This window comes from Nelumbo lutea, chromosome 8 (assembly GCF_056320005.1).
Source record: "Nelumbo lutea isolate HS-2025 chromosome 8, American lotus-T2T, whole genome shotgun sequence".
Taxonomy (NCBI): Eukaryota; Viridiplantae; Streptophyta; class Magnoliopsida; order Proteales; family Nelumbonaceae; genus Nelumbo; species Nelumbo lutea.
In genome coordinates, this window is record NC_142691.1 from 38,321,616 (window position 1) to 38,329,918 (window position 8,303).

The window sequence follows — 8,303 nt, forward strand, 5'->3', positions numbered from 1 at the left end:
TTCATTTGGTTTTTGATTTTTGTGTTTAGCAGGAACCCAACAAGACAAACAGGGAAGTACCCCCAAATCCTTCTACTTTACGCATAATCATATACACTGGGGACAATGTATAACTTAAGTGTGGGGGGATTAGGAAAATCTGATGGAAATTTGGGATACATTACCTTCTTCAAATTTCTGCTCCCTGAAACTTATCCTTGAACGATTTCAACTTATCAGGAATCATGTGCTTAGGCTGAATAGATAAAATAGGATGCAAGCATGACTAACTGAATCTTTCTTGGCTGCATATGGTACCTCATGATTTTAATCGATCAATAGGCAAGATGCATAAGGGTTTGATTGATTTTCACATAATTATCTGTCAAACATGGGTTGATTATTCTAGAACTTGCTGTATTAGGCATATAGAGACCACGATCAATGAATTCATGGATCAGGCGGTGAAACCCTGTGATTTTTGTGAAAAAAAAAAGAGTTTGAAAATAAAATAGTAACTAATGTGAGATGGAGCATAAAATGCACTCACATCTAGAAACAAAAACAAGTGTGAGATGGAGCATAAAATGCACTCACATCTAGAAATGAAAGCAAGTGTGAGATGGAGCATAAAATGCACTCACATCTTGAAAAAAAAGGCAAGGGTGAGATGGAGCATAAAATGCACTCACCCTAAAACCCCAACCCCATTCTCACCTTCAGATCCTAGGAATTCACACTAAGTGGTGAAGATGTGATACATAGAAAGCTTATGGCAATAAGCACACCTTGTTTTGATTCAAAGGAAAGTAATTGCATCTGGCTGAATTGGTTTGTTAAAAGCAATGAGCACCCGTGCAGTCTAAGGAGTTTTAGCCCTGGAAGGCTTGTCTCCTTGACTATCGATTTAACTTGGGACCATGAGGAATGGTGATTTGCGATCACTCTTGAACAAGAAAAAGGGGAGAGAGAGATGAAAAGGGAAAGGTTACCAAGTCTGAACTAAAGAATGAAATTAACCAGGCCTCATGTAGAGAAAAAGAAAGATTGAAAATCAATAGTTATTCTCTCTTGTGTTACTTGAGTTTTTGCCTTGCCCGAGGACGGGCAAAGTTTAAGTGTGGGGGGATTTGATGAGACCAAAATGAACCCTAATTTTATCCCCTAATATTCACTCTTTTACATTTATTTAGCATTTAAGTGGACTCATTACTCTTGTCTTTCGATCTAGGGCAATAAAGAAGGCAATTGGAAGAAAACAGGGCAAATCGGGTGATTTTGCACAGTTTCGGCGACAGTCAGTAATCTGGGCCTAACTCTCAATTCCAGACACCGAATTGGACAATCAAGAAGAATTAGAAAGATGAAAGGAAGGCCCACAACTTTTATGTTTTGGGTTTTGACAGATTCGGCCCGCATCGAGTACGAAACGAGCCCAAAGTCGGAGCAAGTTCGTAGCCAGGTCCATTTTACAACTTAAGCCCAACTCGCAGAAGTACCTTGAAGCAGCCCAACTCGAATTCAAGAGTTAAGAGTCCGAATTTCGAATGTAATCTCCAAGGAGAGAGTTTTATTAGATCTAAAGTCTTGAATGTAATCCTAGAGAGATAAGAAGATTGAGATTAGAGCATTAGATAAGAGATAGGATAGGATTAGTTCAAGATAAGATCAAAACTCCCTAAAGATAAGATGATCTCCTAGAAGGAGTTGGAAAATAGCCCTCTCCTTTAGCTATATAAAGAGGGGGCGAACCATCTCTAGAAATCACTCATTCCAAGATCCAAGAGATCATCAAGAAGACCAAGAAGCAAGAAGGCAGTTCGGCTATGGAGAAGAAGAGCATGGAGATTGCGCAGATCATGAGTAGCTAAGCTTCTTTTTCTGGTTCAAGGGGGAGGTTCGATTGTGCCATTGTGAGGTTCTGTAGTTACTTTATTTTCTTTCTTTTTAATTCAAGTATTTATTGGTTCTTGTGCACATTTTTATTGGATATTAATGTTAATTAGTCTAACAAACTGAATTAATGTTGATTTTCCTACTGCTATCCATGATTTCGGTGATCCGTAATTGTCACGAATAATGGTACAAGTAGCAATTAGATTGATATCTTTTTGGGTCAATTGTTCATGACAGCTTTTGACCAATGTTTTAACATGGTTCAACCTAAAAGAATCGATGGAACAAAATTCAGTAATTGCAGCTATCTCAATTATTGTTATCTTGGTTTAACTGTTTTCACAAATCTTAATGCTATCATTGTTTAACATGGAACGCTATCGTACCCAGTTGAGTGGTGATAAGTGTTGATCGAATGCTGGGTTTGGTCAACTGAATTAGGAAAACACAAGGTTTATTATGGCTATCCTAATAAATCTAAGGTTAAATGCTTGAATTGCAAGAATTCTGAATTGTACGTAGGATCGATGGCCAATCGATTCAACCTGAACCCTTGAACCAGAATTCGGTAAGACTGATTTTCTCTTGTTTGTTTAGTTTGTTATTCTTTTAATTTTAGTTATTTAATTTTCCCACACAATTACTTTACCCATTCGGCTAAGAGATTACTGATTTGCTCCCTGTGGGATTCGACCTAGAACCACTTTTACTGCAAATATTTTATTGTGGGACTAATAATAATTTTGAGGGCTTCGACAAACCCGTCAAGATGACACAGCTGTAGGTGGAACGGAACCAGCAGAGTGAGTCCTACACACGGGATCCTTCTCAAGAACCCACTGGAAACTCTGAGCACCAAATCTTTTTTAGTCTTTTTCTGCAAAACTGATGTCAAGAATTGATTTCTTGATTTCTTTCTTCTGCAAAGATCGAATCTTACAAGAAGGAATGGCGGCTGCTAGAGGAGAACTCCTGGGATGAAGATGGCTGAATTGTTTATCTTCTCTCTGGAGTGTGTATGAAATCTAATCTCAGTTCGCAGGATGCTTTCTTTTTGCTTGAACCCTTGGTTCGAAAATCTCTTTTCTCTCTTAGGGTTTCTCCTCTTTTCTTCTTGATTAAGAAAACATTCTAAATTAGGAATTATCCCAATCCAAATCAGTATTTGAATAGGGGATTATCTTAATTCTATCTCTAGATTAAGTTAGCTTACTCTTGATCTTATCAGGAGGTTACCAGATTCAAATCTGATTTGAGTTTGGTCTCCCAAAGTGGATAAGGTTAAAGGCCCAATCCTTTTGCTAACATTAATCTCAGATCTGCCCCATAGATGGGTGATCAGATCAGCCCAGGTCGAAATAGGCTTTTGGCCCATTAAGTGTTTAGTGCTTAACTAGTTTTGAATCTGCTGCCCAGTTGGGCTTCTTTGTATGACGTCGGACCCAATGATTGATCTACACACCAACCACATGGGTTCGGCCCAGCCTTTATTGCAAGGCCCAGCCGAATTTACTAAAAAACTCAATGAACTCCTAAGCCCATCACATGGACCCTATGGGCCCAACAATTACATTAAGTGGTCCCTGGGCCAAGCCACCTTATAAAAACCTAGGGACTGTGGGCAGGTGCAACATTAGCCCATCAGGTACTATCCTAAATGGTCTTACACTTAACCTCTCAGCCCTTAATGATCAAGCACTGCCCAACAAGAGGATCTCTCCCTCGATTGCAAGCACTTGGTGGCAGATGAATTCTCAGACTGTCCCAACATACCTAGGTTTTGATCCCCGCTAAGGATCTCACTGATTGGCATATCAAAGATAGCCCGATCTGACACCTAGTCAAGTGTCATAATCGAGTCTAGGGGTCAGGTGTAACTTTTCAGTTTTGCCCATCTGTCTCCAAGTTCCAGGGCAATACTGGAAATCTGGTCCGATTTAAGGATTCGAGTAATGTGATACTGCATGTGCCTTGGGTCTTACCCTGGTGGACGAGACAGGCCATCCCAACACTTGGTGGCACACCAGTATCAACCTTGGTAGGATAAATCTCCCCAGACTTCTCCAATGGCTGTGAACATTTAAAACTAACACGAGTCTCTATAAGTATCCAGTTTTAGGGTCTTACACAGAATTATACCAAACAACATGAATCAAACATGCACTTTATTTATTTACACTAAATAACAAAAGTACATCAAATCGGATTGAAGCTAAGGGCATACAAAACTGTCTAACAATTGAGATAGCTACAATTATTGAATCTTGTTCCATCGATTCCTTTTAGGTTAAATCATGTCAATACATTGGTCAAAATCTATCATGAACAATTGACCCAAAAATACATTAACCTAATTTCTACTTGTACCATTATTCGTGACAATTATGGATCATCGAAATCATGAATAGCAGTAGGAAAATCAACATTAATTCAGTTTGTCAAACTAATTAACATCAACATCCATAAAAGTATGCACAAGAATCAATGAATACTTGAATTAGAAAGCAAAAAAATAAATTAACTACAGAACCTCACAATGACACAATCGAACCTCCTCCCTTGAACCAGAAAAAGAAGCATAGCTTCTCATGATCTATACAATCTCCATGCTTTGTTTCTCCATAGCCGAACTGCTTTCTTGAGCTTCTTGGTCTTCTTGATGATCTCTTGGATCTAGGAGTGAGTGATTGCTAGAGGTGGTCTGCCCCCCTCTTTATATAGTCAAAGGAGAGGGCTGTTTTCCAACTCCTTTTAGGAGATCATCTTATCTTAAGGGAGTCCCGATCTTCTTTGAACTAATCCTATCCTATCTCTTATCTAATCCCCATCCTTCTTATCTTGATAGGATTACATTCAGAATTTAGATCTAATAAGACTTTCTCCCTCCTTGGAGGTTACATTCGAATTAGGACTCTAGGCTATCGCATTCGAGTTGGGATTTTCTGATAACTTGGGCTTCTTCCATGTTCTTCTGCGAGTTGGGCTTCAGTTGTGAATTGGGCCCGGCTGCAAACTTGCTCTGACTATGGGCCCAGTTTTGGACTCAATGCGGACCGAATCTGTGAAAATCCAAAAAGTAAAAGTTGTGGGTCTTCCTTTCATCTTTCTAATGCTTCTTGAATTTTCTAATTTGGAGTTCGGAATTGAGAGTTGTGCCCAGATTACTGACTGTCGCTGAAACTATGCAAAATCACCCGATTTGCCCTGTTTTCTTCCAATTGTCTTCTTTATTGCCATGAATCGAAATACAAGAGTAATGAGTCCATTTAAGTGCTAAATAAATGTAAAAGAGTGAATATTAGGGGATAAAAATATGGTTCTTTTTGGTCTCATCAAATCCCCCCACACATAAACCTTGCCCGTCCTTGGGCAAGACAAAATTCAAACAAAAACAAACTAACTATCCTACCGATTTTTAAACTCAACTCTCCTTCATCTTTCTCCACAAATATTCTAGGTTAGCTATTACGAACAATTAAATCACACAACCAAGTCATACATGACTCATTCATCAGTCAATCAAATTTCTACTACTGCAAACCAGGTAGTAAATCAGGAAAAACCATTTTATCTTCTCTCTCTTTTTATTTTCTTTTTCTTTTCTCTGAAGAAGTGAGTGCGCTTTATGCTCCATCTCACTTTTGGATTACTTGGTCAGTAGGTGCATTTTATGCTCCATCCTACTGTTTGATTTACTAGCTAGTAGGTGCATTTTATGCTCCGTCCTACTATCAGATGACTTGGCTGGTAGGTGCATTTTATGCTCCATCCTACCATCGGATTAATTGACCGGTGGGTGCATTTTATGCTCCATCCTACCAATTATGGCAATGGTGAAGTATTTATCCTATTTACTTAAACCTGAATTTAGGACTATCTTAATTGGAAAATGGCTTCAGATAAGTCATGTACTCTTTGATCGTACTTCATTACTAGGTTCACCATAATTTACCTAGAACATTGTTTCAATTGATTTCAAAAGAGTTGAGTGTTTTTTTTTTTTTTTTTTTTTTTTTTTTAACGTAAATGCAGAAAGACACGACCTAAATCAAATCACAACCTAAATTCTAACCTAAATCCCCTCCCCCACACTTAAAACTTACATTATCCCCAATGTCCCAATGTGAGGTTAAATGTAAAGAAAGGGCAAAAAAACTAAACTAGGAATGTAAAAACAAAAAGAAAAAGGAAAAACAAACTTCTCTATTTGTAATAATCATGGATTGGATCTTTTAGTTCTTGTGGATGTAGCTTTCGGTGTACTCCCCTTCCATCCATCATGGGTGGGTTCAAATCTGAAATAGGGGCCTTCGTATCCAATTGTGCACTCGATTCTATCTCCCCATTCATATCTTTTTCAAAAATTTCCTGCACAGTTGGAATCAATAGTGTCAACCGAATAGATTGAATGGTCTTCATTTGGGTACTTCATAGCTTCAAAAATATTAAATTTAACAGTCTCCCTATCAAACTCGACGGAGAGGGTGTTAGACAGTTTTGCATGCCCTTAGCTTCAATCAGAATGATGTACTTTATGAGTTTATTGTAAATGAACAAAAGTGCATATTTGATTCATGTTCCCTTGGTATGTTTCTGTGTAATCCCCTTAAATTGGACACTTAATGAGACTCATGTTAGTTTAGAATGTTCACAGCCAGTGGGTCGGTCTGGGGAAACCTATCCTGGTAAGGCTGACACTTTGGTGTCACCAAGTCAGTTAGAGTGGCCTGTCTCAGCTGCCAGGGTGAGACCCTAGGCACATACAATGTAGGATTAATTGAATCTTTGAAATAGACCAGATTTCCAGTATTGCCCTAGACCTTGGAGATTGATGGGCAAAACTGGAAAGTTACACCCGACCCCTAGACTTGATTATGATACTGCACTAGGTGTTGGATTGGGCTGTCTTTGATGTACTAATCAGTGAGATCCTTAGCGGGGGTCAAAACCTAGGTATGTTGGGACAGTCTGAGAATTCATCTGAGTGGGCGATCATAGTGACATGATCAGCCCCTTTGTCAGACAAAGGTAATGATCGGGGATGCACTCTCACTGATGGAAACCAAAACTGTTGGCAGCCGATTTCAATCGTTGAGATTTGTTTTGCAAAATATATTTTATATGAGATATAAAAGTATATATATAATGGTTATAAAAGGTTTGCAAAAGGTTTTAATTCTTGGGATCCATACAAGTAGAGAGTGCAACACTATTCCTTGCAGCCGAGGGAGAGGTCCTCTCTTGTCGGGCAGTGTATGATCATTATGGGCTAAGAGATTAAGTGTAAGACCAAATGAGGATAATACCTGATGGACTAATCTTGGATCTACCCACAGTCCCTAGGTGTTACAAGGTGGCTTGGCCTAAGGACCACTTAGGGTAAATGTTGGGCCCATAGAGCCCATTTGATGGGTTTCAGGGGGTGCACTATCCATAACAGTGTATTCAGCTAGGCCTTGTAACAAGGGCTAGGCCGAACCCATGTGGCTGATGTGTAGATCAATGCTTGGGTCCCACGCCATACAAGGAAGTCCAACTGGGCAGCAGTTAGGAAGGTTAAGTGAGCACAAAGCTTAATGGGCCTAAAGTCCATTTTGAACTGGGCTATTTAATTAGTTAATTATGGGGCGAATTCTGAGATAGATTAGCAGATAAGAGTCTAGATCTGAATGTGATTCAGATCTAGAAACCTCCTAATGAGATTAGGAGAAAGCTAATCTAATCGGCAGATAAGATAAGGGTTTATCCTTATCACTTGAAGAGAAGGCTGATCCAAATATGATTTGGATAAGCAACTCCTAATTGGATCAGGAGCTGATCCTTTAGGTTAACAAAAGGGGGCGGCAACCTTTAGATGAATGAGATATTCACATCCCCTTGAGTGCTGAAATCACAGAAGGAAGAATTAAGCATCCCTGCAGAATTCTTTCTTGCCGCCTCCCTGTTCTTGCCACCCCTGTTTGCCAGTTTGATCTCCAGTTGTGGGAGAAGTCAAGATTCGATCTTGACATCAATTCTTTGAGAATGAATTGATAGGAAGCTGTGCTCACGTGCCATCCTGCTGCTTCTTGTGAAGGATAGAGTTCTTGGAGAAGAACACTATTGATTCTGCTCCATTCTGCACTACGCCATCTTCAGTGGGAGCAGTCTTTGAATCCTTCCTTGGGCGTGAACACCTTTGTTGGGGGATACTATTTCTTCGTATCAGATATAATCCTCTCCAACTCCTTTTGGTTCAGATCTGGTTTAGTTTTTGGTTCAAGAATGATCATTGAAAATATGATTTTCTAAATAGGAAATGTGATTCCCAGTTGAAGGGAGAGAAAAATTTTTGAAATTCGCCCCCTTATTCCATAATCTTTGGGCGTCCATACGATGGACCTCTCATCCCTTCAGAGGGTACCCTCATCCACATCTATTTTGGTCTT